General features: G+C 43.0%; 1 protein-coding gene across 3 annotated transcripts in view; it reads left to right on the forward strand.

Moving 5' to 3' along the window:
• The first annotated feature begins 1,517 nt into the window (after positions 1-1,517).
• Positions 1,518-22,692, forward strand: part of ZBTB8A (zinc finger and BTB domain containing 8A) — a 62,915-nt gene continuing 41,740 nt past the window's right edge. Inside the window, exons 1-3 of one of the 3 annotated variants that reach the window (XM_032877093.1) lie at positions 1,518-1,537; positions 1,798-1,898; positions 13,350-13,453. The gene's annotated coding sequence lies outside the window, so the exon portion shown is untranslated. Of the gene's footprint in view, positions 1,538-1,615; positions 1,899-13,349; positions 13,454-22,692 lie in introns of those variants that run through there. The other 2 variants (XM_032877097.1, XM_032877092.1) reach the window with 2 other exon arrangements.

Here is a 22,692-nt window from a genome sequence, read left to right on the forward strand (position 1 = left end):
GAAGCCATCTTAACATTTTGTATTGGTCAGGGCTCTTAGTTGTACAGACTGGCCATGGCTGATTTAAGCAGAAACGAATGTATTAAAAGTTCACAGAATCCCAGAGAGAGCAGAGCACAGGGGTTGGAGCCTCTGCTAGGCAGGCATAAGCAATAGCCAAGTCATAGCACAGAGCTGGCCTGGTGAGGCTACCAACACCGCTCTCAGCAAACAGAAACGTGGCAGCTGCCACCACTGATGGCCCTGGACAGCAGATGCTGCCCTTAGCAGCCCTGCCATATGGCACCCAGAGATATGATCTTGTTGTAGCTATCCACGCTGCAAAAAAAAAGTTTCCTTGAGCTCCCTCTTCAAAGTGTGTGCATCTGATTATCAAAGTGTGGAGCATGGGCACTATCCTTGCTGTAGGGGATTCTGGGAAAGCAAGTCATTGGCATTTCCAGATTCTATTAGGAGGCAGATTCTACCTGCCACCAATTAATCACAACGTCAGGGATTCTCCAACTATATAAATGAGTTTTAGAAGCTAGGAAACGGAAGGGGAAGGGGGAAAACGCCTATTACTTCTTCCTTGCAACAAAGTGTTTATCACCAATCTGATGTGCTCTCTGGAGGAACAAGTTTGTAGAACTCTTTTGCATGTTCTAATTAATGAAGTCTGAGGAAAAAAACCCTTGCATTATAACAATGCCCAGGTCTTTCTGGAAGAATTCTCAATGGGGATGCTTGCAAAGTAGCTTGAATACATGCAAACCCTCCTGATACTTAGTGGTTTTCAAACTTGTTTCCATTTACCTGTTCTGAATGTGAAGGAATGCAGGTAAATAGCAAAACACCTCTACAGTCATAAGGAAGTGACATTAAGAGATGTTGTGAATATTTTGTATCCCTCTCCTAGTGCATTCAATCCTCAAAATGCACAGCGAATTGTTGATGGGACCAATGATCTTTGTCCACTTTGAGTATGACATAGAAGAGGAAGCCATCGAAAAATGGAAGGTTTTGACATTTTTTCCAGTCCTATTACATCACAGTGCTTTTCAGTACCTGACCCAACATAAGGAACTAGAAACTAATTTGAAGAATTCATGTTTCTGTAGTTGCAGTGAAAATTCAGTGGCTTGGGATTTTTAGCAAATATATAACCTGTTTGCACTTAGGGCCATAAATATGGCAAAAGAAAGTCGATGTACAATGAATTTTTGTAAAAACCTGCTATTTTTACTGGTTTTATATTTTCTCTGAACTTAAGAATTATTTTCTCTTATCTGACTCTCTGGGTTTTCCTCTTCAAATAGAATGCTTGTGACCTATAGAGGTTTAGAAAAGGTTATCCCCAACCAAAACAAGGGCTTCAGTAAAGGGAAGAATTCTGTGAAATCACTTACATTTGACGTTGCTAAACTTAAGTACAATAATGTCACATGTACTTATACAGTAATTGTGGGCACGCCTAAGTCCCTCCCTCTTTCCTAAACCAAATTCCCCAGATCCTAGAAATCCAGCCCTTCTGCCCTCCGGAGGCGCCTTTCCCAACGTAAAGTACAATTTTAAATTTAAGCTCCTGACTAAATAATGATTCCGTGGTCAACGGCCAGGGAACCTGGGGACCCCGGAGCCTCTGGAGGGTGCAGCGGGGTGTAGGCAAGGGCAGGGGGAGTGGGCGAAGCCGCTGGTTGGTGCCTGAAATCTGTGCGTTGCCCCTTTAATTGTGTCCCCAGCCCTCGGGCGTTTCTGTCCAACGCCCACGTCAGCAAATACCTTTTGTTTCTCTCACGTTGGGGCTACTTGTTTTAGGGCGCAAAGGAGCGGCTTCGAAAGTGGGTATTTCCCCTGCCGAGGTCCAGGAATCCTCCCCGAGCCCGCGCGCGCGACCCGCCGGTGCGCCGCGGCCCGCGGTAAGTGGCTGCGCGCGGCGCGGCGGAGGGCGGGCGGGGCGTCGGGGCTGCCGGGACGGGCCGCGAGCCTGGCTGCGGGCGGAGGGCGGGCGGCGGCCGCGGGATGCGGCCCGGGCGCGGCGTCCCCAGACGTTCCCCGGGCCGGCAGAGCGGCGGGAGGCGCAGAGGCGGCCGGGCGCCATTTGCAGCCCCCGGCGCAGAGGCGGCGTTGGTGGCGGCGGCGGCGCGCCGGCTCTGAGGGGCTGGGGACGGCCACAAAGGCGGCGCGGGCGGCGGGCGGCTCGCGGCTGGCAGCGGGGGCCCGGCCTCGGGGCGGCGGCCCGCGGGAAGAGGCGGGCGGCGCCGGGGCGCACGGGCTCGGGACCCCGCTGCCGGCCCTCCCCGCGGCCGCCCCGCCGCCCCGCCCGGCCAGCCCCTCCTGCGCGCCCGGGAGGGGCTGCGGGACAATGGCCGCGCCGTCGCCGCCCGCGCCCGCCTCGCCGCCCGCCGGGCCCGGCCGGGCCCGACCGCGCAGTGGGGAAAGGCGGGAAGGCGCGCGGAGCCTCCTGGCGGCGGCGGCGGCGGCGGCGGACAGGCGGCGCGGGGACGGCGCCCGGCATGTGTGGAGCCGTCGGGCGCCGCGGACTCCGGGAGGGTCGGCGGCCGGCCGGGCTCGGGCTGCGCGGCGAGTGACGGGCGGCCCGCCCAATGGGGCGGCGGGGGGCGCGCGGGCCGGGGTCCCGGCGCTGCTCCCCCGCGCCCCGGGCGCTTCCTCGGGAAGGTGGCTCCCTGGGCAGTAGTCCGAGTTTTTCCTCCATCCTCCATCCTTTGGTTTTATATCGTGATGCAACAGATCCGGGCTCAGAACCGAAGGCAGACTTGCTACACCCAACACATACGGAGCCATAATTTTTGGTTTATGACGGAACCGCACAAACGCACCTTCTATCCGTGCAGGCTGCCTCTTTTATAAGTTAGTTAGCGGTTTGGCTCCTTCCCCTTCCAATGCGCTTATTTCACATTGATTGTGCCAGAAGCCAGACTCCACACCTTTCCAAGACGTGTTAGATTTTCTTTCCTTCTCTCTCTCTTCTTTAAAAAAATTGAGATATAATTGATATAAAACATTGTGTTGGTTTTCGTTTAAGACGTCTTTGGAAGCAGTAGATTCCCACCTAGTGGGCTTTTAACTACGCACGCCAGTGTTGTGTTCTCAATAAACGTTCCTGTTTGCGGAAGTTTATTTAGTAAATGGAGTGCCTTCACCTATATGAATTATTTCACTTAATTTCACATAAAACAGCCACCCGGTCAGGTCGATGGTTATTCCACTTTCCAGATGAGGAAATGCGTTAAGTGGGGAATGTAAGCGTTAAGCCAGAAGGTGAACGACGGCAGTCTCCCAAAGCCCCTGTCTCCTGTTCTTGTTCTTCGTTCCCTCCTAAAAGCACCTCCAGAGTCTTCTGGAAAGCGCGTCGGTTACTTTGCTTTCCTGCCCTAAAAACCTCAGTTGATCTTTATCAGAACAAAGTCCAAAATCCTCAACAGGGAAGACAAGGCTCAAACTTACTCTCTTGTCCCACCTTCCCCAAGCCTCAAGTATGGGTGGGTTTGTGGGACCCCTGGAGCAAGAGCTTTTCGCTGATAACTAAGGATCAGAGATATTTATTCCTGGGAACCTCCCTGGCCACAGCAGTGGCAAATGCGACCTAACAATCTAACCTGCAACCCTTGGCCAAATGGGCACGTGTGGGTTGGACTGCAAGATGTCAGCAGAAGGCATCCTGAGTACCTGGGCTCCTTGAGGTAAATTTCTGTACCCCATGTAAATTTCTGACCCCATGATACTTGATTCATTCTCTATAAGTCTTATTTCCTATTTGAAATTGGGTTTCTGTTTAATAGGCTTAACCCTTTCAGTGACATAATTCTATGTTCATAATATCTAAAGGATTTGATGTACTTTTTTTTTTTTTATTCCCCTTGAGGGAAGTTTTTGTCACTTCTTTGCTCAAAAATGGTTAGTGCCTCCCCATTTACAGTGGTTCCTATTTTACTCATATTAAAAACCAAAGCCTTATAAAAGATGGTCCTATGATGTCCTACCTGCTGCACTGTCCGCTCTTCCTTTCTGAGTCCATTTCTCTTTCCTCTCTCTAGTCCTCCAGCCCTCTCTGCTCCATGTTAGAATCTTTACAGTCCCATCTTCCTGGAACACTCCTCCCGTAGATAACACATGACTATCTCACCTCCTTTTTTTTCTTTTAATTTTTTTTAAAGATTTTATTTATTTATTTGACAGAGAGTGATCACAAGTAGGCAGAGAGGCAGGCAGAGATAGGTTGGGGGGAAGCAGGCTCCCTGCCAAGCAGAGAGCCGGATGCGGGCTCGATCCCAGGACCCTGAGATCCTTAACCCACTGAGCCACCCAGGTGCCCCTTTTTAAACGTTTTTATACTTAATTCTAAATCTTTCCAGGGTTAAAAGATGTTCATCCACCGAAGAATACAATTACCATGCTAGTTAGCTCAAGTTCTTTATGACTCAGGGATTTTTGCTAAGGAAACTAATGAGATGGTTTTGGTGACCCTGATGGGACATACTAAATTCTAGTTTAATGACTATATATCTTAAAAGAGATGGTGTTGGAACGCACAGTCTTCTTCTTCTTCTTCTTTTTTTTTTTTTTTTAAGAGAGAGGGTAGGGAGGGGCAGAGCAAGGGAGAGAAAAAGAATCCCAAGCAGCCTCCACACCCAGCAAGGTGCCTTACCGAGGCTCCACCTCACAACCCTGAGATCATGACCTGCGCTGAAATCAAGAGTCAGATGCTTAACTGACTGAGCCACCCAGGTGCCCCAAATTTAACCTTTCTTAATGAGTTGAGTACAGTTGTGAATGCAGTTTATGTTAATGTCCTGTGGTTATAAATATTATCACATTGTAAATGAACCCAACCTATAGGACAATTCCTATTTTTTTGTAGAAGTTCCTGTTTTTGCTCCTTCCTACAGTTCTACCTCCTGTCTTAGTTCAGTTCCTCACCGTGTCTTGCTTCGACAATTTTTAAAAGATTTTATTTATTTATTTGAGAATGAGAGCGAGGGAGAGCATGAGAGGGCAAAGTTCAGAGGGAGATTCTGACTCCCTGCTGGGCAGGGAGCCTGATGTGGGACCTGATCCTGGGACTCCAGGATCATGACTTGAGCTGAAGGCAGTTGCTTAACCAACTGAACCCCCCCAGGCTCCCTATATTCAGCTTTAAATTGGTCTCTTTGGCCCTGCCTCTTCCACTGTTTCTTTCCCGCCATGGTGTCTCAGGTTTTCGCCTGGGTACACAAATGGGATCATAATAACAATAATACCTAATACTTGTTGAGCCCTAGCTGCATGCCAGGCATTGTGCACACGCTATGGTCAGAAGAGTGCAGGACTCAGGAGTGTTGGTTTGGGGTCAGTCAGCCAGAACTCCAGTCTCTGTCCACTTGTTCCTGTGCAATTTTGGAAAATTTTTGAAGAATTTCCTTATGACTCCGTTTTGGCTTCTGTGAGGACCACAATAAGATGAGTGTACAGTGTTTAGCACAGCGCCAAGTGCACATTCAAATATTAGTTATTTTCATTGAGATATAACTCACATGTCAGAAAATTCACCCTTTTAAAGTAAATTCAGAAGGGCACCTAGGTGGCTCAGTCGGTTAAACATCTGACTCTTGGTTTCAGCTCAGGTCATGATTTCCGGGTCATGGGGTTGAGCCCTGCTTGGGGCTCTACCCTCAGTATGGAGTCTGCTTGAGCCTCTCTTCCTCCCTCCCTCTCTGCCCCTTCCCTCTCTCCCCACTGTCATGTGCACTTGCTTGCTTTCTCTCTCTCAAATAAATTAATAAATAATATCTTAAAAAATAAAGTGTAGGGGCGCCTGGGTGGCTCAGTCGGTTAAGCATCTGCCTTCGGCTCAGGTCATGATCCCAGAGTCCTGGGATCAAGTCCCACATCCGGCTCCCTGCCCAGCCAGGAGTCTGCTGCTCCCTCTGCCTGCTGCTCCCTCTGCTTGTGCTCTTTCTCAACAAATAAATAAATAAATAAAATCTTTAAAAAAAAAAGATTTTTCCATGTCTTTAAAAAAATAAGTAAATAAAGTGTACAATTCATTGTTTTTTAGTGTAGTCATAGAATTGTACAACCGTCACCATTCTTTAATTCCAGAATGTTTTCACCATAGTATAAAGAAAGCTCATACCCATTAGCAGTCATGCCCCACTGCTGTATCTCCCTCCGCCCATAACAACCACTAACCTACTCTGTCTCTATCATCTCTCCACGGTCATAAAATCTACGGTCTTCTGTAACTAGCTCCTTTCACTTAGCTTGTGATTTTTAACGTTCACCCATGTTATAGCAAGTATCAGTCCTTGGTTCCTGCTCATGGCTAAATAATGTTCTGTTGTATGAATGTGTCACATTTTGCTTTTCCATTCAAATGATAGACATTTGAGTTGGTTCTATGTTTGGGTACTATGAATAAGGCCTCTGTGGACGTCTGTGTACTATAAGATTTTTTGTGGACATATATTTGCATTGATCTTGGGTATATGTCTAGGAGTGGAGTCACTGGATTATATAACTGGTTTTTAGTAGCTTTATTGAAATACAATTCATAGTATTGTATCATTCTTATTATTGTATTGTACAATATTATATTATACAATATGTTATATACACATATTATGAATTATACAATTCACCTATTTAAAGTATAAAATTCAGTGATTTTCAGTCTATTCCTTCTGTACAACTGTCACCACAGTCAATTTCAGAGCAGTTTCATCACCTCAAAAGGAAACACGGTACCTTTTAGCTCTCAGGCCTCTCTTCTCAGCCCCCTCCCCACACCCCTCTTCCCAGCCCCAGGCAACTAAGTGTCTACTCTCTATATGAATTGAGTCATACGGTCTGTGGTCTTGTGATTGGCTTCTTTCACTTAGCGGAATGTTTTCAGAGTTCATCTGTCATATAACACGTACCAGTACTTTTTTCCTTATAAAGGTTGAATGACATTCTATCGTATGGCTATTCCATTTTCCCGGTGATGGACATTTGTGATGTTTCCATCTTTTAGCTATTATGAATAATGCTGCTACAAACATTTGTATACAGATTTCTGTAGGGACACACATTTTCATTTCTCTTGGAGATACACCTGGGCATGGAATTGCGGGGTCCCCTGATAACTCTATATTTAATCATTTGAGGAATTGCCGGACTGTTTTCCAAAATGACTTCATCATTTCACATTCCCACCAGCAGTGTATGATGGTTCTGATTTGTCCAGATCCTGGCCAACACTTGTGTGTGTGTGTGTGTGTGTGTGTGTGTGTGTATGTGTGTGTGTGCGTGTGTGTGCATGTTTATTCTGGCGATCCTAGTGGATGTGAAGTGGTATCTTACTGTGATTTTGATTTGCATTTCCCTACTGACCAATGATGTTAAACGTATCTTTATGTGCTTTTGCTATTTGTCTCAATTTATTTCTTATTGCTATTAATCTTATTAATCTTAGCTATTATCTTATTTAATCCTCTTAACAGACTTCCTTAGAGCCTCTTAACAGTCAATATCCTCATTTTACAAAGAAGAAACTGATGCACAGAATTAAGTAGCTTGACTAAGTCCCACAGTCAGCAGTAGATCTGCAATGATGTCACTCTTCTTAAAATCCTTCAAAAGTGTCCCAAACCTGCAAAAGTGGAGGGGCTTTGGGATCTGGTGCCTATATGCTTTTTTCTTTTTCTTTTCCAGTAGGCCTCCACAGGTCCCATGTCTGTAGCCACAGCAGCATTTTTATCATCCCCAAAGAAGGCACGCTGTTTCATACCTACTTGTGCCTTTGCCCTTGGTGCTGTGCCCTTTGACCTCTGTTTCCTGAATGAAATTCTACTCATGCTTCAAGACCCACTCCACTGGTACTGCCTTTGTTAATTTCTGGACACTTCTAGACAGAGTCATTTACTTCCTTGGTTTCAGAGTTCCCTTGTGCTAGGAGTATTTTCTTCATCGTAGTGTTACTTGGTTTAAAAGCTTCTTTCTTCTCCATCTTGCTCTTTCTCTGACTCTTTCTCCTTACAGATACTGAGGTGTTCCAGAGCACTGACCTTTCCCAGAGCCAGAGAGAGCCTGGCACAGAGTTGGTGCTCAATGATTATGTATTGAGTGGATACATTTCTCCTTTTTTTGAATATATGCCCTTCTCCTAAAAATAGTATAAAAGATCTTTGCTTTAAAAAAGGATAGGAAAAGGAAACATAGATAGCTATGTGGCGTTCAGAAGAGTGTAAAAGTAATCATCGAGTCAAAGCTTGAAGTTGCTGTCTTTCCATTGTTTTTCTAACCCTGCAGAAAGGCCTCCAGTGCTGTCGCGTGCTTGGCTCTCAGCAGTGTCTGAGCCATCAAGGGTATGACAAACACCTTTGTATCCGCTTCAGTTCCCCCTGTCTCACTGGTCCTGTTGGATAAGTTGCAATAAAAGGTTCTTACGGTTTCAGAATATTTGGGGGAAACTTTATTTCAAAATCTGCCATGTATTTTCCATCGTCAGAAGATACTTACAAACCAAACAAGGCCATAATTTTATCTAAGATCTTCTTAATATGTACATGAGAATAGCATCCTAAGCCTAAACACTAAAATTTTAACTTTCAGATAGCAAATCTTACGGAGTACAGATCCTATTCTCATGAAATCTCCTCTGTGATAATATTATTTTTAAAGATTTATTTATTTGAGGGCACCTGGGTGGCTCAGTGGGTTAAGCCTCTGCCTTCAGCTCAGGTCATGATCTCAGGGTACTGGGATCGAGTCCCAGATCCGGCTCTCTGCTTGGCAGGGAGCCTGCTTCCTCCTCTCTCTCTCTCTGCCTGCCTCTCTGCCTACTTGTGATTTCTCTCTGTCAAATAAATAAATAAAATCTTTAAAAAAATAAAGATTTATTTATTTGAGAGAGAGCTCACACACGGGGAGGAGGGGCAGAAGGAGAAGAGAGAGAGAGAATCCCAAGCAGACTCCATCCTGAGCACAGAGCCCAACATGGGGCTCCCTCTCAGGACCCTGAGTTCACTACTCAAGCCGAAACCAAGAGGCAGACACTTAACCGACTGAGCCACCCAGTTGCCCCTGTGATAACATTGAAAAAATCTGAGTAACAGAACAGCCTATGTGTCTGCTAAGGGATGGATGGGTAAAGAAGATGTGAGATGTATGTAATGGATTAATATTCAGCCACGAAAAAGAAAGAAATCCTGTAGTTTGCAACAACAGGGACTGACCCTGAGAGCATTATGCAAAGTCAAATAAGGCAAATAGAGAAAGACCGATAGATACTACAGGTTAACACTTATATGTGGAATCTCAAAAACAAAGCGAAACTCCTAGAAACCAACTAGAAAAGTGGTTGTGAGGGGCTAGAGGATGGAGGAAATAGGAAGAGGCTGGTAAAAAGGCACAAACTTTCAGCTATAAGGTGAGTAAGGCCTGAGGACCTAATGTATAACACGGTGACTATAGTCGATAACACTGTTACTGTATAATTGAAATTTGCTAAGAGAGTAGAGTTTAAGTGTTCTCACAAAAATAAACAAACAACAACAAGAAAACACACCAAACCCCAATACCAGTGATCAGTGTGAGTGAGATGATGATGTGTTCTTTATCTAGATGGAGGGACTTCTTTCACAGTGTATATGTATCAGAGCATCATAATGTACCTTTAAATACCTTACAGTTTTGTCAATTACATCTTAATGAAGCTGGGGGGAAAAATCTGCATAGCAAACACCCTGATTCCTAGAGCATAATTAATGAGGCAGTGTTTGAAATGATAATATGGCAACAGTCATTTCTACAGAATAACTCTTCCTTGGGGTGAAGTCTACAATAGCTAGTTAGAGTAACCTTAACCGCTTGGCCTGCTAGAACAGAGCTTTGCCGACTTCATGTACACTGTGATTTTGAAAAGATCACTCTCTCAGAGCACACGAAAATGAGGGACCCAGTCACATTTTCTTCTGCGTCCACTTTTGTGTAAGTTAGCATTTTACAGGCTTCAAGAAAATCTGTGGTAGTAAAGTTATAAAATGTTTACGTTTTCTATGCAGTTAAAGAGTTTAAAGCGGTCTGTGTAATTAATAATAGTCATGATGATGATGATGATGATTACCATAATAATAACTAATATCCATCAAGGGCTTGGTATAAGCAAAGCGCTGTTGTAAGCACTTTACTTAGATTATTTTTCTCTTTTACTCTGTCCTGTAGCTCTAGAAGGTCTTTCTTTCTTTCTTTCTTTCTTTCTTTCTTTCTATCTTTCAGATTTTATTTATTTATTTGACAGAGATTGCAAGTAGACAGAGAGGCAGGCAGAGAGAGAGGTGGAAGCAGGCAGGTTCCCTGCTGAGCAGAGAGCCCGATGCAGGGCTTGATCCCAGGGCCCTGGGACCATGACCTGACCCTTAGGTAGAGGCTTTAACCCACTGAGCCACCCAGGCGCCCTAGAAGATATTTCTTTGATTCCATTTTACAGATGGGGAAACTGAGGCTCTAGAAGGTTAACTTCCCATGTTATCTAGTTAATGTGTGACAGAGCCAGAATTTGCACCTGGACAGTCTGAGTCTAGAGCCTGTACCCCGGCATACTGACCAGTCCTGCTGTTCACACACTACTCGCCTGTCTGCTTAAAGTTTTAGGTAATTGATGTATTAGTATGTCATCTGGGCCTCGTGGCAGGAAGAAGACACCACTCTAGAGTTTTAGCTGGTTTACTAAAGGGAATTGAGTGCTTACAAAATTACTGGAAAGGCCGGAAGGAATGGGCTCCAGGCGGGGCCTGCAGAAATCATTCCCAGAACCAGACTGCAAGCAGGCCCTCCAGGGGGAGGGAATCAGGAGGCCACCACTGGCCCTGCTGTGTTCCAGATGGCATCACTAGCTGCAGTTCAAGGGTCAAGAGATTGCTTCCCTGGGTGGCTCAGTGGGTTAAAGCCTCTGCCTTCGGCTCAGGTCATGATCTCAGGGTCCTGGAATCTAGCCCCGCATCGGGATCTCTGCTCTGCAGGGAGCCTGCTTCCTCCTCCTCTCTCTCTTTGCCTGCCTCTCTGCCTCCTTGTGATCTCTCTCTGTCAAATAAATAAATAAAAATCTTAAAAAAAAAAAAAAAAGAGATTGCTTCCCTGAAACTGCCCCTCAGTATCCACCAACTGGGGACGCTTGTCTCTACCAAACTTGTCTCTAAACAGCCATGAAGCTCTGGACCCTGGAAGGCTTTGCAGGAAAATCCAGTGTTTCCATAAATGTACTTGCCAGCATTAATGGCGAAGTAGCAGAAAGATGGCCCCTGCCTCATTTCTGTCTTCCAGATCTCACAGAAGAACATCTGATGGATGAATTCTGTTTCACATGGGGAAACTGAACCGTAAAGGAGTCTGGGAAATGTGCTTTTTTATTTTCCAAAAGGAAGTTGGAAAGGATGCTGAAGGTTAATACACAAACCAGCTAACACCTGCTAGGGTAGGGGTGCCTGGCCGGCTCTGTCAGTAGAGCGAGCATGTGACTCTTGATCTCAGGGTGGCAAGTTCAAGTTCCATGTTGGGTGTGGAACCTACTTAAAAAAATTTGTTTTTAAAAAATATCTGCTAGAGTAGAACATGGTGGTTATTCCTAAAAATGATATGTCATCAATGTGTAAAAACTACGCAGGGCATAGCCTATGTCCAGAAATCAGTTTTCTTAAAAAGCCACAGAATTAACTTTGCTTGTCGCTGCACAGACCCAGTACTAGTTAGTGTGCTGTTTAGTACCATTGTTGAGATAGTAAAGCTATAGTTCTCCCAGTAAGTACCCTTTCCTGAGTGCTCAGTGGGGCTAGGTGATAGATGAGCTTTTAGTGTTGGAAGGAGTTGTTCTCAAAAATTATTAATTTTGTTCCCCCAACTAGTTTTCTGCTCAAAAAATTTTGTAACATAAAATGTTTTGAATGATTTAAGTTGCCAGAATCCAGACCTCCTCACAAGTGGGTAGTTAATGGAATCGTTTTACTAGTTTAAATATATCTGAGCAGCTTTCCTTTCTCTGTGGGTGTTTTCAGGATACTCATTTAAAAATTAATGGGGCGCCTGGGTGGCTCAGTTGGTTGAGCGACTGCTTTCGGCTCAGGTCATGATCCCAGGGTCCTGGGATCGAGCCCTGCATCGGCTCTCTGCTCAGCAGGGAGCCTGCTTCTCCCTCTCCCTCTGCTGCTCTGCCTGCTTGTGATCTCTCTGACAAAATAAATAAATAAAATCTTAAAAAAAATTATGTCAGTTTAGGGGTGCCTGGGTGGCTCCGTCAGCTAAGCGTCTGCCTTTAGCTCAGGTCATGATGCTGGGGTCCTAGGATCGAGCTCCATGTAGGGCTCCCTACTCAGCGGGAAGCCTCTGTCATTCCCCCTACTTGTGCTCTCTCTGTGTCAAATAAATAAATAAAATCTTTAAAAAAATAAAATTATTTCAGTTTGTTTTCTTCTTTCTACTTGCCTGTGTTTTCTAAAATTTTTTGTAAGTATACAATACTTTTATATTATAATCAGAAAAAAATACATATTGTCTTAAAAAGTGATTCTATTACTTTAGTCAATAAATTTTTGGTGAGCACTCTTAGCTTAATTGATTGGTTTAAAAGGCATCAAATTCATTTTCCACTGCCTATGGACCTAAAGCCTCACACTCTCCTTGATTAACAAAACTTCATGGTCAACAAAGAAAACAATCCAACAGATTTTTTTTTTTTTTTTTTTTTTTTAGTAATTAAAAATGTCTGGAATAGAGTAAAAATTGAAAAATTGTTAACAGGTTGTTACAGCTGATATTACAAATTGTGGTATACTCGGGTGCAATCTGGCAAACTGAGTAAGTTATAAAAGATCTGGGTGACTCCAGTAGGACTTTCTGAACATATGTGGTAGGATTTATTTTTCCCCCACTTCCTGCAACCATACAGTCTTTCAGAAATGTTGACTTTTTCAAGTTGAGTCTTTAAAGCTCTTCTGTTTGGTTTTCTTGCAAATCCTATTAATTGCACTTGCAGGAAAAGGGTGATGTGACATATGTTGCTGTTGTCATAACCTGGTCTGCTGGCCCGCCTTTGAACAGCTGTTGTCTTCAGAAGTTTATTTTATTGTCAAAGTTAAAAAGTATGTCTGCTTGCCATTGGCTGTAATCCATTATATCAGAAATCACTTCTTGCAGATTTTCATATTAAGGTTTCTGTTAAAAATAAGCCAATCTGTTTATTTCTGTTCGTTCATCATCTGTGCCGATGATCTAGTTCACTGGAACAGTGCTGCCATGTAGTTTTATTTAAATAAGTAGCTATTAAGTACCTTAGCAGATGTTTCTGTCTCTAATTACAAAAGTACATTATAAACAGCTATTTGCTTTCTCTACAGGACAACCCTTCATATACAGAGTGTGTTTGACTTGGAATCTTCCCTTTTTTACTCCACTCAATTGACTTAGCAGGGTTTCAAGAGCAGCGTTCGTAAATTTTCAGGTATGAGCCATTTTAATTCTTGTATTATACCTATCTTAAATATATGGAGAGAAGGTCGAGTTTTGCAATTATAGGTTTTATATAATCAGAGTATGGATTTGTTGCTTGAACAGTTACTATATAAAACACTCAACGTTCTGATTTTCTTGGCCAGGTCTCCCTGTTCACTTATTGCTCAATTTTTAATTCATTGCCTCCCTTGTGGGTGTATCTCCTCCATCCTACCTTAATCAAAGATTCATCTGACGTAAGAGCTAGAGATGATCTAGACCAATAGCCTCAATTTGTAGAGAAGGAAACGCAGCCTGGGAAGGTAAAGGTGAAGTCCGTGGACATAGAGCTAATTGAGTGGTAGAGCCAGTGTCAGGTCTCCCGGCCCTTGCCCCGACAGCTGTGCAGGATGGCTCAGCAGTTAGGTCCTGTGGCTTTGGAGTCACTGTCTTTGTTAATATCCTTCTCTGTCCAATGGGGAGAATAGTGGCACCTACCTGATAGGTTGCTGTGTGTGAAGATTAAAGGCAGTATATGTTGCTGCTTTTATTATTGTCTTTGGCCCTTTTTCTCATTGAGTTGATCCCTTCACTGCTTCTTGAAACTTCCCACCTTGCCTAACGGTCACCAGGCTCTCCCGATTCTCCATTTAAGTCTCTGTAGAACTGGCTCCTCGTCCCCATCTCGCGCCACAGTCAAGGGCAGTCCTTAGGTTCTCATCTCTGCCTCTGCTTCCGGTGAGCCCCTCCATCTGTCTTGGCAAATATCTTCTACTTCTGTCTTCAGGTCCAACTTACCCCTGAGCTTCGGATCAGCATTTCCAGTGGCCCTTGCTACCTGATTTCCCACTCGAAACCAAAGCCATTCTTTCCCCCTAAACCAGTCCTTCCTCCCGACTTCCTAATTTCTGTTAGTGATACTACCAAACACCTAGGCTTTACAAATCACTGCGTTCTCTTTATAGTCTTCTAGCCTTCCACAGCCAGTGACAGGTTGTGGTACCCTCTAGTACAATCTGGCAAATGAAATAAATTACAGAGGATCTGGGTGACTGCCATGAGGCTTTCTGAACATATGTAGTAGAATTTTTCAATCAGCCATCAAGACCCATGGATTTATTTTTCCATTCAGGTATTTTGCATCTTTTCCTTCCTTCCCATTCCTGCTCTCCTCATGGCCTTCACGCCATTAACCGGACTGACAGTTGCAAATAGAGTAGCTGTTCATTTACCTGCAAGTGGCTGGGTTCCTTTTCTCTCTTTCTCTCCCCCAAGAAATACAGCCTCTTGACTTTGCATGATGGAGTGTCAATTTGTCGCTTGTTCATTTATCGCATGAATCTTGACTTAAGTAAAGACGCAGAATATCATTATTCTGGCTGCTTCCAGTATGTCTTAATCTTAAATTACAGCCTCGATCTGGCTAACTGTGAGACTCATTAATATTGTACCCACTTGTTTGACAAACTCTAAAAAATTTTTATTTTTGAATATACTTTTGTTATTCAGATCTCAAAATATTTAAAAGTATACCATGCAAAGTCCCCATCCTATTCTTTTTTCCTGCCTCCTGAAGCTCATCTCACTTCCGGCTCACAACCACTGTTCTCTTTCTTGTTAATCTGGTTCAGAGTTTCTGATTTTTTTTTTCCCTTGCATATGTGTGTATACATATACATAATATACACACACAGAGATATATATATATATGTGTGTGTGTATATATATGTGTGTATACACACACACAGAGACATATTTATATGTATATATATAGAGAGAGTATGCATATATATGTATATATATACACATACTCTATTCTTTGCTTTCTAAAAAACTTAACTATGTATCATTGCCATCTTTCCATATAACTATACCCTAGTCATGGACTTTTTTCTGACCGTTGACTATCACAAACACTTCTTCAGTGAATAACCATGTACATGTGTCATTCTGATCATGTACCAGTGAACCTGTAGGATAAATTCCCAGAAGTGAAATTGCTTCGTCAGAAAATATATGCATTTGTAATTTTGAGAGCTATTGCAAATTTGACCCCATGGGGTCGTACTAATTTATATTAAGTCGTATTAATTTATATTCCTACCAATAATGATTGAGGGTACCTGTTTTCCCACATTCTTTTTTTTTTTTTTTAAGATTTTATTTATTTATTTTTTTTATTTTAGAGAGAGCACATGATTTGGGGGTGAGGAGGGGCAGAGGGAGAGGGAGAGAAAGAATCCGAAACAGACCCCACACTGAGTGTGAAGTCCCATACGGGGCTTGATCCCACAACCCATGATATCATGACCCATGAGACTGTGACCTGAGTGGAAACCACGAATTGGATGCCCAACCAACAGAGCCACGCAGGTGCCCCTCTTTTCCCATGTTCTTATCAATATTATCATATTTTTGGATTTTTTGCTGCCTTGAGAGGGGAAAATGATCCATCAGCGTGGTTTTAATGTGCCTTTATATTTTTATAACCAAGGTTAATCATACTTTCCATATGATAAGGGACATTTGTGTTTCTTTTCCTGGGAACTGTCCTTTGTCTCATTTTGTCTTAGGGTTATTGTTCTCTGACTTGCCAATTTCTTAGAAGCTCAGTGGAGGTGACCCTTTTCTCTGATAGACTTTTTTCCACGTTGTCATATGTCTTTTGCCTTTGCTTCTGGTGTGTTTTGGCCATGCAGGATTTTATTTCATCTTTATGTAATCAAGTGTATCAACCTTTTATTTTATGGCTTCTGCATTTTGAGTCCCAGGCCCTTCCCACTCTGAGTTTATCGTCTCCCATATTTCCTCTTAGAACTTCTATGGCTTTGTGTTCACACTTCCAATCTTTGATCCATCCATATGGAATTTATCCTGGTATGAGATGGGAAGTGTAAATCCAGCTTAATTTATTTTTTTCTGGAAAGCTAAAATTGCCTCAGTGCCACTTATTAAACTGCTCATTTTTTTCACCACAAGTTTATCATATATTAAATTCCCACCGATACTGGAGCTTATGTCTGGATTTTCAAATATACTCCACTGGCCTTTTTCTTTATCACCAGCATCACGGTTTTAATTAATGAGAAAGTATAATTAAATAGATGTTGGTGCTAATTCCTTCTCTTTGTTCTTCTTTTATTTATTTTTTTTATTTATTTGACACAGAGAGAGAGATCACAAAGTAGACAGAGAGGCAGACGGGGTGGGGGTGAGAAGCAGGCCCCCGCTGAGCAGAAAGCCCAATGTGGGGCTCAATCCCAGGACCCTGAGATCATGACCTGAGCCGAAGACAGAGACTTAACCCACTGAGCCACCCACTTGCCCCATTTGTTCTTCTTTTTCATAATTCAACTAGCTATTCTCATTTATTTATTTTTCCATAAAACTTTAGCAGCAACTTTTATTGATCTTAAAATAACCTGCTGGGGCGCCTGGGTGGCTCAGTGGGTTAAGCCTCTGCCTTCAGCTCAGGTCATGATCTCAGGGTCCTAAGATCGAGCCCCACATCGGGCTCTCTGCTCGGCAGGGAGCCTGCTTCCCCCTCTCTCTCTGCCTGCCTCTCTGCCTACTTGTGATTTCTGTCTGTCAAATAAATAAATAAATAATCTTAAAAAAAAATAAACTGCTGGTGTTTTTGTTACAGTCATGTTATTATATTTTAGGAAGAACTAACACCCAATATGTCAAATTTTTTAGTTCAAAAGTCTTGACTTTCCATAGTCTCCTCTATGTCTCTTAGTTTTCTTCTTATGAGTCTTATGCACTTCTTGTTAAATTTATGCCCAGGTATTTTATAATTTTGGTGCTATTGTAAATGAGAGTCTTTTATTCCATGTATCTCTTACCTAATGTGGGGGGTTTTTGTATATATGAAAGTTACTGATTTCTTAAAACTCATTTTATAACCTCTTTCCCCTGCTTCTTGTTTGTGGTCATTTTGCTTTCGAATCTCTTGCATTTTTCAGGTGTACAATCATATTACCTGCAAATGATGATAATTTTACCTCCTACTTTCCAGTGGTCCTTTTTATTGTTTCTTTCTCAAGTTAATTGCCTTAGCTAACGCCTCTAGAACAGTGTTAAGTAATAGTGGTATTAGTGGTCATCCTTGTTCTGTTGCTGACTTTACTGGAATGTTCTATTCAGATGCTGGGTTTTAGACTGAAATAAACATATTTTATCACCAACAAGCTTTTATTGAGACCAAATTATAGACCAGACTCTGTACCATAAAATACAGATTAAAAAAAGAAAATGAGTATGCCCCTCCCTGCCTTCAAAGAATTTGCAGGAAAAGACAGATATAAAAATTAGTGTTCTAGATGTCACAGTAATGTTATGCAGAGTATCGTGGAGGCGCAAGAAAGATTGATGGCTCATTGGCTCGAGCTCCATGTCAAGATCAAATTCCAAAGAATGAGGTACTGAAGCTTATTATTAGTTTGCATTGTAATATTTTCATTAAATCCGTTAGAAGCTGTCCTTGACTTTGGAGGCAACATACAGGGAAAGTCACGTAAAGAACCTTTGTTAGGGGTGCCTGGGTGGCTCAGTGGGTTAAAGCCTCTGCCTTTGGCTCTGGTCATGATCCCAGGGTCCTGGGATTGAGCCCCACATTGGGCTTCCTGCTCAGCAGGGAGCCTGCTTCTCCCTCTCCCTCTGCCTGCCTCTCTGCCTACTTGTGATCTCTGTCAAATAAATAAATAAAATCTTAAAAAAAAAAATAAAGAACACTTGTTAGTTCAGTAAGGACACCGGTGAGGATACTGATCGAGTGCCTCCAACATACCAAACATGAAACTAAGGCCAGGCGTACATCTAGACGTAGTCTCTACTCGAATGGATATTCCAGTGTCACAGGGAAACCTATGTTACAATGGACAGATGCAGTCCATTGTCACAAAGTACATGTGTATGGTACAGTATATAGGAAATCGGAGTTAACATCAGCCCAGGGAAGTCAAGGAAAGCTTCCCAAGGGAGGTGCTGTTTGAGCTGACTCTGAAGGAGGGGCAAGGGCGCCTCGGATGGAGAGGGATGGTTTTACTGTAGCATACGAACAATATGGACAAAAGGTTGGCGGCATGAAGGGTACATGTGCCCAGGAACTGCCGTGTAGCCTGAGGACGGGAGGCAAGATAGGTGGTAGGAGATGAGCGAGGAGAGACTGGCAGAAGCAGGGTCCCAGAGAGTATTAAATCCATTTATACAGAGGCGCTTGGGTACCTCAGTGAATTAAAGCCTCTGCCTTCGGCTCAGGTCATGATCTCAGGGCCTTGGGATCGAGCCCCACATCAGGCCCTTTGCTCTGCGGGGAGCCTGCTTCCCCCCTCTTTCTACCTGCCTCTCTGCCTACTTGTGATCTCTGTCTGTCAAATAAATAAATAAAATCTTTTTTTAAAAAAATGCATTCATACAAACAGTGACTTTATCCAGTAGGCTATTAAAGAATTAAAGAAGCTATTAAAGAATTTTAAGCAGCAGAATCCAGGAAGATAACATACTTCAGGGTGGACTGAAGGGAGAAAGACAAAAGGCAAGGAGACCAATTAGGAAGTTTATTGTATTAGTTCACATACTCTCTCTAATGACATTTAGCATCCTCATATAAGGATTCACATGACAAATTCCTCCTACAAGTTAGTGCCAGAAAAATGCTCATTTTTACTGGGGAAATGATGTGAGCACTATATAAATTATTCGTTTCCTAGTTTTTTTGGTTTTGCCTTGGGTTCCAGGACAAATGGTGTTAAGTGCAAAAGTACAGAAATATCTCACCTCCATTTAAAATTTCTAATTTCTATTTTTAAAAACATTGTATATATGTTTTATTTTAAACTACTTGAGATTACTTTTGAAAAGATAGGTAATCACCTTGGAAAAGGATGAATATAAAGAAAAAAATATAAATTCCTGAAATCATGCCGTCCCATCTCTCCCCAAGTGCATTCATCCTAAATCAGTAAAATTCCATCTCCAATACAACAGAAATAGAGGACTTATTCCCCTGCGAGGGGGCAAATTCTGTTGTTGAACAGCTGAACCCGGTACTTCTCAATTTGTTTTACCAAAGCCCTCAGTAAGAAATGTATTTTACATCATGACCCAGTACACACGTATTTGTGATTCTGCATGTTAATCTATCTGAAGGAAAAAATTCATAAAAGAATTCTTACTCCTTGTAGGAAGCTCTAATATTTTAAATTCCATTTTGTGTTCTTTAAAGCCTAGTTGTGACCCACTAGATTGATTTCAAAACCCACTAATGGATTGAGACAAGCAGAATGATAACTGCTGACTTAATACCTAGCAAACCTCAGTTTGCCTGCGTGGAGGTATGAAAGCGCTAGATGGGGACACCTGAGCTCAAAAAATTCCATTAAGTTCTCATTGTTAAAAAGCTGTTCTTGGGGTGCCTGGGTGGCTCAGTGGGTTAAAGCCTCTGCCTTCTGCCTTTGGCTCAGGTCGTGATCTCAGGGTCCTGGGATCGAGCCCTGCATCGGGCCTTCTGCTCAGCAGGGAGCCTGCTTCCCCCTCTCTGGGCCTGCCTCTCGGCCTGCTTGTGATCTCTCTCTATCAAATAAATAAATAAAATCTTTGAAAAAAAAAATGTTCTTTAGTCTGAGCTAGTCTGGCTTCTGAAGTCCCATCCGTTGGTCCGCTTTGCTTTTTGGAACCACTCTGAACGTCCATTCAGTAAATACTGATTGAGCGCTGTGTGCCAGACATTCTGCTCTGTTCTAGGGCCACGGAGGTGAGCAAACCAGAGTCCTTGCTCTCTGGGGGCTTACAAGCTAGTGATCGTGTCCGGATGACTTGTCTGTTGGAGCAACTGAAAGAAGAATTCTGCTTCTTCTTCATGACTGCCCTTCAGTATTGGAAGACAACTCTCATGTCTCCTTTGAATCCTTTCCCCCAGTTTCGAAACCATGCCTCGTAGGACATAGTTTCTCTGACACTAGCCAGTGAGCTGTAGTAAGCTGTAATGATACAGGGACACTCCTCCACGCTGCAGGTGGGCTTGTCAAGATAACCTCTGAGAATGTGACCCTGAAGGGAAGACTTGTATCTAGTGGGAGGAAGGGAGATACTCCAACCTTTCTAGACCAGGGTTAAGATTTCGGATTCCTTTCCAAGTGGTGGTTTTGAAGAGAGGAATGCCATGGTCTGACTTAGATTTGAGTAGATCCCTCTGGAAAAAGCAGGGACCAGCCAGGAAGTTAATACAGGAGGTCTGTCCACTCACGTGTTCTTTTATGATCCTCAGTCGGGTTTTGCCATTTTTGTTGCCTACTTCCTGTGCTTATTAAAATATTTCATTTCAACTATTTTTGTGAAAGGGATCTTCCATTGTATCTGCTACCTACCTATTTATTTTTGTGTACTAATTTTATAAGTGGCTGTCTTACCAGATTCTTTTGTTTCTAAGAGTTTTTACTTAATTCAGTTTATTAAGGTATAATTTACATACGATAAAACGCACCCATTTGAAGTGTACAATTCAATGGGTTTTGACATACATTCGTGTGTAACAGTCACCATAAGTAACATATAGAACATTTCCATCACCCAGAATTTCCCTCCTGTCTTCTTTTTCCCCCTTATGCCTTTTTGTAGTTAAAACCTCCTATCTGTCTCACTCGCAGCCCAGGCAACTATTAATCTCCTACTTCTGTCACTCTGGATTAGTCTTGCCTGTTCTAGAATTTCTTATAATGGGGATCTCCCAGTATGTAGTCCTTTGTGCCTGGCTTCTTTTGTTGAGGCTGACACTTTGGAGATTTGTTCAGGTCATTGTGTGTATCCGAGGTTTGTTCCTTTGTATGGCTCAGTGCTGTTCCATGGTAGGGATGTACCACCCTGTAGCTATTCACCAGCTGATGGACATTTTCTTTCCAGTTTGGGGCTAGTATGAATGAAGCTGCTGTGAAAATTCTTGTGCGGGTCTCTTTGTGGATGTACGTGTTCGTTTCTCTTGGGTAAATACTTAGGAATGAAATCGTTGGTTCAAAAGCAGGTATAACTTTATTAGAACTGCTCAACAGTTTTCCAGATTGTCTCATTTCATATTCCCACTGACAGTGGTGAGATGCGGTTTCTCTACATTCTTGTCAGTACTTGATCCTGTCCGTCTTTATAGTTTTAGCCATTATAGTATATGGGTAATGGCTTTAAAAAATTTATTTATTTATTTATTTATTTATTTGAGAGATAGAAAGTAGAACCCAAGGCAGGGCTCAATCCCACGACCCTGAGATCATGACCTGAGCTGAAATCAGGGTCAGAGGCTTAACCAACTGAGCCTCCCAGGTGCCTCTGTGTGTAATGACATTTAATTGTGGTTATAATTTTCATCTTCTGTATGAAGTATATGAAGAATGCTGTTAGGGACACCTGGGTGGCAAAGTTGGTTAAGCGTGGGACTGGATTTGGGCTCAGGTCGTGATCTCAGGGTCATACAGTTGAGCCCCTGGTCAAGCTCTGCCCTGGGCTTGAAGCCTGCTTAAGATTCTCTCTCTGCCCCTCCTCTCCATGCTTGGGCCTTATGCTTGGGCCCACGCAAGCCCCCCCACCTCAAAAAAAAAAAAAAAAGATGTTAAGCATCTTTCTTGTGTTAGTTTGTATATCTTCTTTTGGGATCCGTCTGTTGAAATTATTCACCAATGTCATATAGTTTGCCCTATTGTTGAATTGTTTGATGACTACGTATTCTGAATGTAAGTTTTTTGTCAGATACATGTATTGCAAACACTATATTCTAATTCATGGCTTGGCTTCTCATTTCCTTACTAGTATCATTCAAAGTGCAAAATTTGACAAATTTTTCTTTATGGCCCATGCTTCCTGTGTGCTAAGAAATCTTTGTCTAGGGGTGCCTGTCTGGCTTGGTTGGAAGAGTGTGTCTCTCTTGATCTTGGGGTCATGGGTTGAAGCCCCATGTTGGGTGTAAAGATTACTAAAATATATAAACTTAATAAAAAAGAAGGGGTGCCTATGTGGCGCAGTCTTTTTTAAGCTTCAGACTCTTGGTTCAGCTCAGGACATGAGCTCAAGATCATGAGATTGAGCCCTGCCTCAGGTTCTGCGCTGAGTGGAATCTCTTTGGGACTGTCTCTCTAAATCTCCCTCTGTCCCTGCCCCCCAACCCCTGCTCTCTCTCAAATAAATAAATAAATCTTAAAAAAAAAATGAGGGGTGCCTGGGTGGTTCAGTTGGTTCAACTCAGGTCATGATCTCAGGGTTGTG

Source organism: Lontra canadensis, unplaced genomic scaffold, assembly GCF_010015895.1.
Source record: "Lontra canadensis isolate GAN:19392208 unplaced genomic scaffold, GSC_riverotter_1.0 scaffold60, whole genome shotgun sequence".
NCBI lineage: Eukaryota > Metazoa > Chordata > Mammalia > Carnivora > Mustelidae > Lontra > Lontra canadensis.